The sequence below is a fragment of the Rhinolophus sinicus genome, chromosome 10, assembly GCF_057876585.1.
Source record: "Rhinolophus sinicus isolate RSI-liver-muscle chromosome 10, RSI-T2T, whole genome shotgun sequence".
NCBI lineage: Eukaryota > Metazoa > Chordata > Mammalia > Chiroptera > Rhinolophidae > Rhinolophus > Rhinolophus sinicus.
The window spans coordinates 8,157-23,496 of NC_142510.1; the positions used below are offsets into that span (position 1 = coordinate 8,157).

Here is a 15,340-nt window from a genome sequence, read left to right on the forward strand (position 1 = left end):
CCTGGAGATGTCATAGCTGTCGTAATGTACCACAAGGCATCATTCATGCGTTCGTGGTGATGCTTATATAAATCTAAAGAATGTACTTAATGTGAAAGTGTACATATTTGAAGTTAGCAATTTGGACAGATGTGTGAAACGGAAAAAGGTGATGGGAGGTTTGAAGTTCCAGGCCCCATATACATTCATAGGGCCTCACCCCTCCAGTATAGTAAATGTGTTGCAGAAAATGATACAGTTAAATTACACAAGGGCAAATCGTGACTGGCTTCACATAGGTTGTTGAGTGGTCTGTGATCTCTCTGTGATGCTCCCGTAAAAATAGTGAACCAAATGCAGGGAATAGGAGGCAATGGTTATTCTACTTCATCTTCAAAAATGATGAACTTTAGACATCAATATGTATGCACAGAATGTCTCCTTCTACTGTTTTTCTTGGTAACTCTCGTGCACTTACACTCTGGGCAATTCAATGGGGCTTTGACCTTACTGTGATAAGCGATGTACCCTTCAATAAGTGAAGAGTTCTTCATAATATATGTTTGTCACATTTTTAACAAAGTCACATTTTAACAAAGTCACATTTTTAACATCTGCAGCTTTAAGTCAAAAGGTAGAAAAAGGGGCATCTGAATTATAATGTTCTAGGTTCAGTATTCTGCAGTTTGTACCATTCTCTAAACGCATGAAACTAATAAAAAATGCTCTTTGTATTTGACAAAGCAGACATCAGTTTGAACTCTTAGCTCAGAGAATATCCAAACCTGTTTAGAGGGAACTTGGTAAACATCTGTATCTACCCTGCAGGTACTACGTCTTTGAAGACGAGGTGGAACGTGCTTTTGTACCTGCTGTACTTCAGTATCTCTTCAGGAACTGTGGAAAAGAAGAAAAAGGTAAGGAGAATCTTCCTGTGTGTATAGTCTGCTGAGAGGTGGGGAAAAGCTTATCTGTTATCTGAAAACGAGGCATAGAAAGGAATTGGTGTGAAAAATCATGGTTTTTTTTTGTGGTATCAGTAAGTATTCAGTGCTGATTTTTTTGCATGTGGCTGTCCAGTGTTAATAGTGCCATTTATGTGAGTTCAGTCATGGGCTCCTTTCTGCTCTATGATCTATGTCTTTGGTTTTATGCCAATGCCACGCTGTTTTTGCTACTATACTTCGTGGTCTAGTGATCTGGAACACTGGAAATAAAAATCTGATTATGTCTACCACATCCCAGGTCACCCACGTCACCCGAGGCACAGTGGCTACTGATACAGTCTCCCAACAGTGCCTCTAATTAGCTTCACCTCTTTGGGAGAGTTGGATCTGCATAGGTCTTGTCCCCTCTAACAGACTTGGATGTATTCTGCTTTTCTGGCATAGTATTGATGTGGTTGTTTCAAATAGATTACTATGCAGTTATTACAAAGTTATGGAAAACTTTCTATAGCACTAGATTCTTTCTGTGCTCAGATTTCAGGGTTCGGTCCCTAGTCGGGCTCTGCATCTGATATCCGGGGTTCGAGACTGGTTGGGTCCAGCTTCAAGTCTGGGCCCATGTGTGTGGGATATGTACAGCTCTGGCTCCAAGGTTTGATGTCTGCAACCTAGTATCCGTGGTCCGCATCACATGTGAGGCTCTGGCGGTTGGTGTCCAGCATCCGTGGTGTCTGGCTTGTGTACTGGCTTTGAGACTGGCTCAAATTGGGGTCCGGTTCTACTCTGCGACATCCGATCGATGTCCCGGGGTCTGTTGTCCAGCGTTGGAAAAATGGTTAGGTACCCAGTACAGATTCGGGAACACAGGATGTGTGTCCCGAATCTAGCATTGGCAGCAGGTGTCTGTCAAACTATGATCGTTTACCATGATTCAATGTCAAAAGGAATCCCCAAATTGGGGTTGTGGTGAAGATGGACATTGTATTCAGTGCAAATAGCTCTATTGTGATACAGCATTGCTGTGAGAATAGCATAGCTGTGGAGCGGCTCAGTAGTGTTACAGCTCAATTATGGATCATCGGAGCCCTAAGTAGAAGAGACCCTGAGGTGAGTTCCCTCTCTGGCTAGACACTTCTGCTCTACGTTCCTCCATGACCTCCGGCGTTGTCTGGTCCTGTCTGCTTTGCCCCTGAGAGACATCGTTCATGTGCAGTGCACTGTGGGAGGCAGGCGGTTTCCTGCCAGCCTCTCCCTGAAGTATAGTTTGTGTAAAAACCGTGTGTGAAAATGGCAGCTGGGCTACCTTTTTAACAATTTGAGGCGTTAGCCGGCCTTGACACTTAAGGAGATGTCTTCTATCTCAGAGCTTACGTCTGTGTTATTTTTGCATGTGAGGGGCACGGGTAAATGAAACATGGCTGCCAGTCTCCTGAGAGCGATTAGGCAACAGAAACATAGCTGTCAGAATCTCGGGACAGCAGAGTTTCACGCTAGAAACTTGTCCTCTGAAATATCCCAAGAGCACTTCCATGTGAAAAATATGGCCACCAAAATCTCCCGAGAGCACTTTCGCTTGAAAATATGGCGCCGAAATCTCACGATAAATATGGCCGCAGAGATCTCCCGAGAGCACTTTCGCTTGAAAATATGGCACCGAACTCTCGCGATAAATATGGCTGCCGAGATCTCCCGACAGCACTTTCGCGGGAAAATATGGGGCCGAAATCTCGCGATAAATATGGCCACCGAGATCTCCCGACAGCACTTTCGCGAAAAAATATGGCGCCGAAATCTTGCGATAAATATGGCCGCCGAGATCTCCCGACAGCACTTTCGCGGGAAAATATGGCGCCGAAATCTCGCGATAAATATGGCCGCCGAGATCTCCCGACAGCACTTTCGCGAAAAATATGGCGCCGAAATCTCGCGATAAATATGGCCGCCGAGATCTCCCGACAGCACTTTCGTGGGAAAATATGGCGCCGAAATCTCGCGATAAATATGGCCACCGAGATCTCCCGACAGCACTTTCGCGAAAAATATGGCGCCGAAATCTCGCGATAAATATGGCCGCCGAGATTTCCCGACAGCACTTTCGCGGGAAAATATGGCTTCCAAAATCTCGCCACAAACACAGCCGCCGGTATCTACCGACAGCACTTACGCGTGAAAAATATGGCCGCCAAAATCGCGCAAGAGCAGAGGTTCGCGCGCGAAACATAGCCACTGGAGTCACGGGAGAACAGCAGTTTGCACGATAAACATGGTCGTGGGAATCTCATGAGAGCAGAGGGTCACACCAGAGCTGGGGCCGCTAGAGAATCAGAAGAGAGGCCTCTGCCGTGACAGACGCCATGATGCCTTTCGTGTCCTGCACTGGTATCTTCTGTGAGGGAACTGGTTTTTTCACTGTATCTATCCTGGACGCTCTCCGGCTGGGACACGACGTAGGATTTCCTTCTGTACCTGCTTTACCTCTCTATCTCCCCAGGAGGCACGAACGAGAGCCAAAGGTAAGGAGACTATGCCGACTCTGCGGTTCGCGGGAGGTGTGTTGGCCAGTGTTGGCCACTAGAGGGCCCAGCACAGAAAAGACATTGTTGGTTTTTATTTGTGGCGTAAAATAGCATTCAGTGCTGTTGTTTTGCATACAGCTGTCCCATATTCCCAGTGTCGTTTCTGCTGCTTCAAATTTGGCTGGATTCTGCTCCACTGATCTCCGTGTTTGATTTTATGCCAATACCACCCTGTTTTGGTTAATATAGGTGGTTTTTGGAATAGTAATATGGAAAACTGGAATTAGAAATCTTGCTGTCTTCCAAAGCCCAGATCACCCAAGTTACCCAAGGCGCTAATACGGTCTCCCCACAGTGCCTCTTACGCCAAGGGCAGTTAGCTTCACCTCTTTTGGAGAACTGGGTCTGCGTAGGGCTTGTGCTGTGTAATAAACTGGGATGTCTTTTCCACTATTTCGGTGTGGTGTTGACATGGTTGTTTAGAATTATTACTTTCCAGTGATTTCAAAAGCATAGCCATTCTACTGTGTGTGAAAGGGGTATCGTATTGTGATTTCAGTTTTCATTTACATGAGTAATAATGTTTAACATCTGTTTGAGTGTGTTTTTTGCCCATTGGTGTCTTCTATGGGGAAGGGTGTGTTCAAGTCTATTTTCAGCCATAAAAAAATAAACTGATAAATACCCTAACTACAGAGATGAGCTTTTGTGGTATAAGTGCCTGAAAATTTGTTTTGTTTTGTTTTACTGTAATGTAACTGTTGGGCATTAAGCTTTTGGTTGCTGAGGCACCAACTTTAAACCATCCATCTAAAATATACTTGCGCAGGTACACAGTCACAGAGAGAGCCAGGCTGCCTCACCCATAAACTTCCCCTTTAAAAAAGCCCAAGTTTACCTAAATTTCTGCCTGCTAGAGTGACCCAATAAAGAGTGAATCTCTGAAACCCAAGGTACTCCCAACATCTGCCCCTACAAAGGCAGAAACGCAGGTCTGCACGTGCACTCCCCTCTATACCCAGGACCTTACCGTGTGGCCAGGGACAGTCAGACCTTCCACGAGCTGTAAATTATAAACCTTGTTTTTTCCCCCCTCATAGTTTCCTGATAGTTGTTGCTGAGGTCATTCTTACAATCATAATAATAACAAGGGCGGGTCCGGCCACATTGCTTCAGGTCAGGGAAATATCTACAGCGGCTCACGACAAGTGACAAGGACCCCAGGCATCCATAGGCAATAGCATCGTGACAGACCAGCTCAGACCAACGCAAAACAACCTTGACAGAACGCTAAATGACGGCCAGATAGAAAAGGCCACCGATAGAATGCTTCTCTTTATATGGGTTTATACAGATGTCCAGATTAAGTACACTCCTAAAAATACAAAGTAGAGTAATGGTACCTAGGGGATAGGGGAAGGAATGGAGTCACTGTGAATGGCGACAGGGTTTCATTTTGGAGTGATGATAATGTTCTGGAATTTCACAGTGGTGAGATTTGCACAACTGTGTGAATACCGGGTTCCCCTAGATCCATGTTTTCTCACTTTCCGTGGTCAACTTTGGTCCAAAATTATTACATGGAAAATTCCACTAAAAAAATTTTAAGTTTTAAAATGCAGTGTTCTGAGAAGCATGATGACATCCAGTAACATTACGTACTTTTTCACCCAGGATGTAAATCATGCCTTTCTCCAGCGTACACACGCTATATATTTTCCCTGCGTATTAGTCACCTGGGTTATCAGGTGGACTGCAGCGGTACTGCAGTGCTTTTGTTCCAGTGACCCTCGTTTTACTTAATTATGGCTCCAAAGTACAAGAATAGTGATGCTGGCAATTCTGACACACCAAAGAAAAGCCATAAAGTTCTTCCTTTAAGTGAATGTATAGGTATGGTTCAGTACTATCTGAGGTTTCAGGCATCCATTGGGGGTCTGTAAATGTATCATCCATAATTAAATGGGAACGATTATGCTGAAAGTGACACAATGATACACTTTAAAATGATGAATTGTATGGAATATAGATATTATACTTCACTAACTCTCCTAAAAAGAGAGCAATTTTTTAACCTCAAAGATTTTGAGTAATTTGATAGTTTTTCAACAGTCATCTCATCAACATTTACAACATTTCCATTGCCCTGGAAGACAATCTTTTAAATGCCAGGCTTCATAGAAACTAGCTGGAGTCTCATGGTATCTTCTGCATTCAATCTACATCTTGTACTTGTGGAAATGCATTAAGGAAATATGGACACGCCCAAGTATGTAGTAGAAAAAGGACAGGTAGTTTAATATGCTTATCCAGTAACTGTGGATATTGCTCTTAGACAGTAAAAACTGAACAAGGGATAATTTAGTAGCAATGTACAGTCTGAGATCATACAGATGTTGGCCTTAAACAAAAAGTCAACTAGATATTCCTTCGACAACCAAAAAAAAGGTTTATTTGGGGGAAAAGGGAGAATTCCCACCCAGGACATGCAGCCGTGGACAGCCGTGCTGCCAGTCCCCAGCAGAAAAGCAGAGATTATTTTCTAGGAGTTTGGAGAGCTGTGATAACCAAGGGGCTCTTCCTGTAGGGCTTTGTCATCCATGTAGCAGTGAGAGCTCCCCCTACAGGCCCTCCCCATTCCAGTCTTGGGCGAGGGTCTGTATTTTTTTTACACAGGCAAACCTTTTTTTGCTGTATTATATTACAATCCATTGGTCTAACGTGCACTTTAAATCGTTGTTTCGTACATGATTTTGTAACATTATGCACTGGTTATTTAAAAAAACTATGGGTTCAGTGACCTATGCAGATCTCACGAATGTTAACACATTTCATTTTACATGAAATCATATTCATCACTATCATCAGTCTTAAGTACTTGGAAGCTGTGACATTCACAGTGGCAGATACAACTTTTCCAAAATTCTATTTTTCATTTGAAGCTCAGTTTTATATAGCCAAGAAATGCTGTTATTTATTTTGCATGAATTTTGTTTCATGCAAAGTTGAGCTTCCAAATCTAATGATCACACAAGTGCTCTTTCTGGAGACAATTTAAATACAAATTGTGGAATATTTGTTACATAGATATGACAGGTAATCAAAAGTTGAGATCAAATAAAATTATTTTTTAATGCTCCATTAAGGACATTCTGAAGTGAAATGTCACATTTCTTAAAACTGTGAATGTGGTCATGAAGAATAATAACATAGCTACTAATTAATCAACTCTAGTAACATTTGCTTGATGCATAATGAGTGGCAATACTTTTACCGACTATAGCTTTTGCAAATCCAGGGAAATAATGCAAATAATCGTTGCAAATCCAACAAATGTCTTAAATTTGGGATTATCAGTGATAACTGTAAAATTCTCTCAACTTTTCTGTTTGTGTGAAATTTTTCATAACAACACATTGGGGGAGAAATATAGTAGACAGCAGGACAGATGTGGACTATGATCTATTGTTTGCCAACTCCTGGTGAATTACGCTAGGCAAATACATCACTGTCTCGTTCTTACAGCATTACGGTGAGCCGTGACAAGTAGTAGGTCAAAACACTTTTTATTGTTCTTCAAAGTGGTCTCGGTTATTTTCATTCCTTTGGTCTTGCATGCACATGTTAGACTCTGATTACCCACTTCCACATATACCACCCTTTATGTATATTGTGGTTTGTCTGTTAGGCTGTATCTCCATGTGCCAAGCACGGTGTCTTCATTATCCAATAACTACCCTCTCCCCTTCCTCTTTGCTAAAAGATGACTATGGCTTTACTTATTGGTTGTTGATAAATGTACGACACCTCCCCATTTGTGATTCACTGGATGAAGGTTGATGTCTTCATTGATTCATTCAACACTTGAGAAATATTTCTCGAATGCCAGGGATGAGCCTGCCACGATTATTAGGCACAGAAGATACATCGGTAACTAATGTTCCTTGTGATAAATTCATCGAGGCAGGGGAACACATAATAAATGATGTAAATATTGATTTTTTTAAAGGTAACAAGTACTATGGAAAAAAATAGAAAAAACCAACTAGAGGGGATTGGCAGTGCCAGTGGTGTAGCTGCAATTTTAAATAAAGCAGTGCCTTAGTTTCCTAGGCCTGCTGTAACAACTACCAGAGTGTGGGCTTAAAAAACAAATGTATTGTTTCACAGTTCTGGAGGCTATATGCCCAAAATCAGGGTGTTGGTAGCATTGGTTCCTTCTGAGGGCTGTGAGCGAAGGATGTGTTATAGGCCTGTCTCCTTCACTTGTAGACCTGTCTTCTATCTGTGTCTTCACATCATCTTTACTCTATGTGTGTCTGTGTCCACATTTCCCATTTTTTAAAAAAAATAAGGACAACAGAGGTATCCGACTGGTGATCTAAAGACCTCACTTTAACTTCATGACTTCTGTAAAGACCTTTTCTCCAAAAAAGGCCGCATTCTAGTCCTGGGGGATATAACTTCAAAGCATGAGTTTTGGGAGGACACAATTCAATGCTTAACAGACAGTCAGGATAGAATTCATTTATTTATAAGTTGATACACACTAAATCTAATCTTTTTCCATAGGACTGTGTGATTGAGTGAACTTTGTCACTAAACATATCTAAACTGTAATTGCTGATGGACGTAACCAAAAGCGGTTGGTCTTTCAAACTGTTTGAAGCCCAAAATCTGTGGAATCTCTATTCCCTTGCCATCCATCTCTTAAATTCATCTCATTCTTGGAATAACTTGCCAACTGCAACCAATAGCTGTTTTATACACCATTACTTTGTTTTTGCTTGATTCCTATACAGCTGCTGAGACACTAGCAACATAGTTAGTTTGGAACTGGGCTAAGGACGAAGTTAACTAAATGAATTTCATTTCCTGCCATGTAACAGGAAAGCCAGTGCCATGGGTTTCATCAGTGTGTGCTTAATGAAGGGATGAATGTTAAGATACATTGACCCCCCATGTGCCTATAGTTTTGGACACTGTGATGCTGGGGTTTTTTAATTCGTCAGGGCTTTCCCATTCCTCTTAGTAAATTGCAAAGATCCTTAGCCAGATGTGGAGGCAGCAAGGAGTTTCATAAAATAGTGCAGCCTCTGGATTATGGAGCCAAAGTGATCTGGGTGTGAACCCTGGCCCCTCTATTTCTTATTGTGCAACCTGGCACAGGTCACTTTGAGCTTATGAAGTGGACGTTAATACATATGAACAGCTTTACCGTGAAATTTAAAAGAGATGGTGTGGTGCGTGTAACTCACGTGCCACATGATGTTTGAAACATAATTACTTTCTTCCCTTCAAATTCTAAATTCAACTTAGTAGCCGTTGCATTTTTAGTTATTAGATCATCAACACAATGACAGAGGGACACAGGACAGTGTTCGAGGGAGCTCTGAGTGATTTTTCAGAGAGAATTATTATTCTCCCAAGAGAGTAACGATGGTAGGGCATATTTACTTTTTCAGTTAGAATAGCTGATTTTATAAGATGCTATGCCATGTGCCAGGCATTATAGTATTGAGACCAGACACACACTAGCCAGTTATTTTTCAATTGAAGCTTCGCCATTACTAGCTATGTGAATTTGAGCAAATTACTTAAAAAGTCCAAGCTCTAGTTCCCTTAACTAGAGGGGGGAGAATATTATGTTCCTCGTAGGGTTATAGATGGAAATAACCTAACGCAGTAAAGGGCTCAGCAGACGGGGCACCTCATAGTCAGGTGTCTGCAGTTTTTAGAATAAGCAATGATGAGTACAGCTTGTTGTGAGCATTCACTTGGAGCTGAAGATTTGTTTCCCCAAAATCCCTGTTTTTCTGAGTATTTCTTAAAATCGGCTTTACTGAAGGTACAATTTATAGAGAGCAAACTGGGTCCATTTAAAGTGTTAGCAAATGAATAGTCACGGAACCACCACCGTCAACAGACAGATCGCTCCCAGTGGCTCCATGGTGGTCCTGTTTGCAGTCCGTTGCTCTCCCACCCCCGGCCGCAGACAACCAGGGACGTATCTGTTGTCATTAGACATTATCTGTTTTAGAATGGCATATACGGGAGTCACAGTGTGTACTCTTGTGTGTCTCACTTCTTTTACTTAGAATGCTTTCCACATTTAACCATGCAGTTGAGTGGTCATTAGTTTGCTATATTTTATTGCTGAGTAGAATTCCATTATGTGGCTATACCCCGATTTGTTTATCCAGTCACATGTTGTGAATTATTATATGTGACATCTGTTCTTTACATGGACATAGGGTTTCAATTCGATAAATGGACTTGATGAATCATATAACTGTACGTTTAGCATTTTAAAGACATGCCAAACTGTTTTCCATAGAGGCTGCACTATTTCATAATCCCATCAGCCACGGATGAGGTTTCTATTCGCTCTAGTACTCAGCAATTATTACACTTTTTATCTTAGTTCTGTTACTGGCTGTGAAGTACTAGCTCCTTGGCTTTTCATTTGCATTTCCGTAGTGACCAATGAATGCTGAGCCTCTTTACATGGGTTTAATGGACAGTCAGTCCTATCTATTCTTTTAAGTGAAGCATCTGGTAATATATTTTTATTGTGGGTTTTTGTTTTGTTTTGTTTTTTGGTTTGTCTTACTACATAACTTATGAGTTATAAGGGAGACATTTTCTACTTCTCACTGTACAGACCATCCTCGTTTCCTTACATGTATCTAAGTGTCTCATGTTTTTGTATCACCCAGAAAGCACAGCTCATGATGGAAGTAAGGTTCGGTGGATTAGGAAAAGGCCTGATCTGAAGCCCAGAATGACTGCTGCTTTTACTGTAACCAAAGCACCTGGGAAACCAGGGGCTCACAAGGCGGTGGATCAGCCCAGGAATGTTAACAGTGTAAGGGGCGGTATTTCCAAAATTACGATATTTCCAAAAGCCACACATATGACTTGTGCCAAGTAAGGCCAAGTCCAAGACATGCTGACCTCTCAAAGTTGGGGCTCAGTGCTAGTCCTGTAACCGCAACACAGCAACTTTCAGCAGGAGGCTGCCTTAGGTCTGGGTCAGATTTTGCTTCCAGAAAAGCATCTTGGGTACCAGTGGGCCCAGAAGGGCTGGTGCTGAGTCTGCACATGTAGCGGCTGAATGAACTCAACCAAGGTTTGGCACACACACAAGCCACCACCAAACACTGATGACCACAGACCAGCAGCAGGGTTGTGCCACATGGGTGTTGAGACCTTAGTCTCTGTGAATTAAATCCCATACTCAGGGAGAGAAGGACTAGAATCCAGGCCTTCTGAAAACCAGAATAGTCAGTAGTCTCATTGGAACTCGTGGGAACTCATGTATGTTACATGTGAGAGAGAACAAGCTCCTGGGTTGACATGATTGTTTCCAACGAAAGGATACTACTGGGGGGGGGGGTGCCTGGTTGGGCCCAAAGTCCAACCCCTCCTCTGATCACCAGCCTACTCTCTTGTCAGTCACGGGGGAAAAAAATCTTTTATGTTACTTAGCCCAGAGTGGCTCCTTTTCTAATTGTCACTTCTTCATGTGAGACTGCAGGAGTTCTGAGAGAGGGAACTCCAGCATTAGGCCTCTGGAATTGGTGCCATTAATAGTTCTGATGATGACACTTGGAACTCACATGAGTGAACATATTAAAAATAATGGTAAAACTTCTTTAAATAAAGTTGTACTTGAGGCTTATTGCTATTAGACAAGACTAATATTTATACTCATAGTTTTCCATCTATTGAGCAGATAGTGTACTGGATAGTGGAACTGGAATAGAAACATACTGAGAAAATTGTGTGCATACATTATTCTCATTGCTCACCTGGTAACTTAATCTCCTTCCTGGCATCACCTCAGAAAAACGTGGTCAGAGCAGGAAAAAATGCTTACAGACCCAGTTATACAGAAACGCTACAGCTAGGAGTGCACTCTGAGGAACTCATATTAAATGTGTGGACAGTGTTAGAATATTCATTGCAGAGAAATAGTTGAAGTCAACCTAGATTTAACGGGAGGAAGTGTATAAATACGACATATACGTGAGATGGCATATATGCAACCATTTACAATCACGTTTACACAGAATATGTACGCAGTGGGAAATAATCTTGATGTATGTGAAATTTCTTAAAAATGTAGTAACGGTCTTGGTTAAATTTCAAGGAACACAACACCTACCAAGACTAAATCACAAACAAATAGAAAATCTGAATAGACCTGTAACAAATAAGGAGATTGAATCCGTAATCAAAAATCAAATAGAGTAGTACATACAGAAAGGCCTTGGGGAAATGGGGAGAGGTCTACAAACATAAGCTTTTATTGCAGAACACTTAGCAGAATTGTGTCTATAGGTTTACCCAAATTACTTAATGTCTGAATGACTAAATAAGTCTTTTCAACATCTGATTGGTAGAAAAGGGAATGGTGAAGATGCTGAGGAGTCACCTTCCCAATGTCACAGGGGCTCCTGTGCCGGTTCATGCTCTTCTAAGTTTGCGGCACTTCAGTGTGTGAGCAACTTGGGGAAATAGGAATTTAATTTTTAAATGACCCGAATAGCTCCTTCTCCATAGTAGACACACAAACGGTCAACAGGCACTAAAATGTTACAGATCATTAGCCATGATGGAAATACAAATTAAAACCACAATATGAAACCCCTTCACGTGAAACAGAATGGCTATAATTGAGAAAAATAAAACAAATGGCAGCAACAATGTGGAGAAATTAGAACCCTTAAATGTTCCTTCTGAAAATGTAAAATGGTGGCCTGAGTGCCCTATAGGTGGGAATTTCTAACCCATAAAAAAATTCCCATGTGGTACAACAAGTCCACTTCTAGAAGTAGACCCCCCAAAATTGAAAACAGATGTTCAAACAAACACTGATACATGAATCCACAGCAGCGCTGTTCACAACAGCAGAGGCCTAAACAATCCAATGTCCATCTTAATCAGCAGTGAAAACTAAGTAAATAATTGTGCAGCTACTCCAGGATTCTTTAGATTAATATAATTATGAACATATTAATAATTTCTAGAAACATATCCCCATAGCACACACAAAGACTTTTAATGTACCACATGGCATGTTTACTAATACACCAATGTATTTAGTTCCTCTACAATAAATACCCAAAAAGTTGATAAATCTGTCTTCAGTAATCAGTGTTTCATTATTTTCTCCTATTATGGAAGTAATCTAGACATTAAATACATATCCATCCTTAATTTAGATAACAAAACTGTTAAGTTTCAAATTACCAAATACACGTAGAAAACCTTTTCAAAGCTTATGTACAATATAATTATAGCTGAAAAGTTTACATAAATATCTTTTATTTCCATTGTATCTATCTTACATACTAGTTAAAAATTAGAGATGTCAAAAGCAGTTATTACCGAAGCTATTTTCTGGACACATTTTGTAACACAGATAACAAACTTATTTTTAGAAACCCAGTTAAAATATATATTTTTTATGTTACTGACTTTCACAGATATGACTATGTGATAAACACAAACTAAAACCAGCTTTAATATCAAATATTTCACCACATCATCTGATTCTGAAAAGCATTTGGGTTAGTTTCTATTTTATTTCTTAATTTATGTAAGCATTTGATGTCTTCAAACCAATCAAATATTACACTAGTAACACCATCCACAGATACAAAACATCTTACCACACACAAACTGGTTTCACACAGGGATCACAAATTAACAGAATTAGTAATAACTTTAGAGAACGTACAAGATGGTTTACAAGAAAACAGCTGGTAGTCACAAGAACTCTGTAACACAATTTAAATGTAGAAGATTTTCCCATTCCAGGATCCATCGTCTGTCCGTGAACAGTGAGGACTAAATAGTGAGACAACCAACCAGCCTCCTTACAGCTCCGGCCAGGAAGCCAGAGGCCCCTCCACACAGAGTGCAGAGGAAGCAGCCCTCCCAGAGCCAAAGGGTCACCCCCAAAGACAGTCAGAGAAAGTACAGACCTTCGTCACCCAGGAGGTCAGGATGGAGGTGTGGACAGGGTGTCTCCGGTCTCCCACAAAATGGGAGGCACCTCCAGCCCCAATCCCACTAAATCGTGGTTTCCGGGAGGTGCTACTAGACTGGGATCTGTCCAGCTCTAACGGGTAAGGAAGGCTGGGGAGACAGATGCCCCTTATGGGCAGAGGCCCCTCAGGACACACTCCCCTGGGAGCTGGCACAGCCAGGCAGAGGCGCACTGGGAACCCCAGCTTATCTCTCTGGCCACCAGGTGCAACGGAGTAAGTGCACCTGGCCGATGGTGGGGACGCCGGTCTGGACAGAACCGCTTAACTCCCCAGCCTGTGGGGCCGGCTCCAACGACAGGCTTACGGGAGCCTGTGCCTGTGTTCCGTCCCCGTGGTAGTGACTTCTTAGGACAAACGACATGCAAGACACAGATATAAGAAAAAACGAACACCTCTGGGAGGAAAGAATATAGAGTCTCTAGGTGCAAGAAGTTAGCTGCACAAGTATTTTTTTCTGACGATCTAAATTCAGAAAAGAGACAAAAGCCTCGCACCCCTTCTAACTTCTACCCAACCCCACAGACAGAGACCAGGAATTATGATACATGCGCACCTAGAATTCACATCACCATGAAATTTCCAAATACAGCGAGCAGAAATCAGGTAAATATGACATTTAGACAAGGGTGGGAGTGGACTCTAAGATTTCAGATGTAAAAATGCAAGATTTACAGGTAACTCAGGAAAAGCTGAACATACGTGGTAGGTACATTTGGTGAGGCTCCTGCATGGAGTCTTCCTGTCTGCTGCTAAGGGGATTGTGGTCAGGGTTTTATTTGTGCTTCACAGTCTTTCAGGAGGCAGGAAAAGGGGAGTCAGGCTGGAAGAGGGAGGCTTGTATTGTTAAAAATGCCCCTTTTGCAATTTATTTTCCTTGGCTCGGCTCTCTGGCCTCAGACAGTTGTGGGCTGTGTTTACATTTCTGATCTTCTCGGCAGAGGACCTGGGGGAGATGCTGAGACTCTACTTTGTATCAGACTGAAAAAGCCGCCTCAATTTTGGTCAAGTTCCTGATCAGTTATTACATTCCTTAAAACTTGTTCCAACATACCAATTCTCGTAATATTAGATCGAAATACAGTTTTTAAAAATTTGCACATCTCTTGATTTTCCCTTCTGCTTTTTTTAAACCTGATGTTGACATTAGCATTTTTAAGACCCAACAAGCTGAAGAACTAATTCAAAAGTTAAATCTCCTTGAATTCGTTTGTATTAAACATGTGGTCTTCCTCTTAGGTTCCAATAAAACAGCTGTTTGCCATGAAAATTCTCCAACGCAGTTTCAAACTTTGAAGTTTTTCCAATTCAAAGCAACTGTGGTATGACCATTGATGATAGGATTTTAATAGCTCCTAAAACCAAAAAGCCCTTTTACTAACTTAACCAAGGAAGCCAAAGGCTTTCTGTCCCTGTGGTATTTTCTTTCTTTTTTTTTTTTTTTTAATTAGAGCTTATAGGAGTGACAATTTTCAGTACAGTTACATAGGTTTCAGGTGTACAATTCTGTATTACATCATTTATAAATCACATTGTGTGTTCACCACCCAGAGTCAGTTCTCCTTCCATCACCATATATTTGATCCCCTTTACCCTCATCTACCACCCCCCTCTCCCCTTGGTATTTTCTTTCGATTACAAACGGCACAAGACACAGACACAGAAAAAAATGACCACTTCTGAGAGGAAAGGATCAATAAAGAAAACCTGAGTCGCTACTCCCGAGAAGCCAGCTTCACAAACATTTTTTCTTGCCAATCTACATGTAGAAAAGAGAAAAAGGACACGCAGCACTTCTAAATTCTCCCCAACCCCACAGAAATAGACCAGGAAACATGAC

General features: G+C 41.6%; 1 long non-coding RNA gene across 2 annotated transcripts in view; it reads left to right on the forward strand.

Annotated features, from left to right (window-relative positions):
• The window catches only part of LOC148756819 (uncharacterized), a 24,802-nt gene continuing 9,462 nt past the window's right edge, over positions 1 to 15,340 (forward strand). The window contains exon 1 of one of the 2 annotated variants that reach the window (XR_016022479.1): positions 1 to 896. This is a non-coding gene — a long non-coding RNA (uncharacterized LOC148756819). Of the gene's footprint in view, positions 897 to 3,049; positions 3,440 to 15,340 lie in introns of those variants that run through there. The other variant, XR_016022480.1, reaches the window with a different exon arrangement.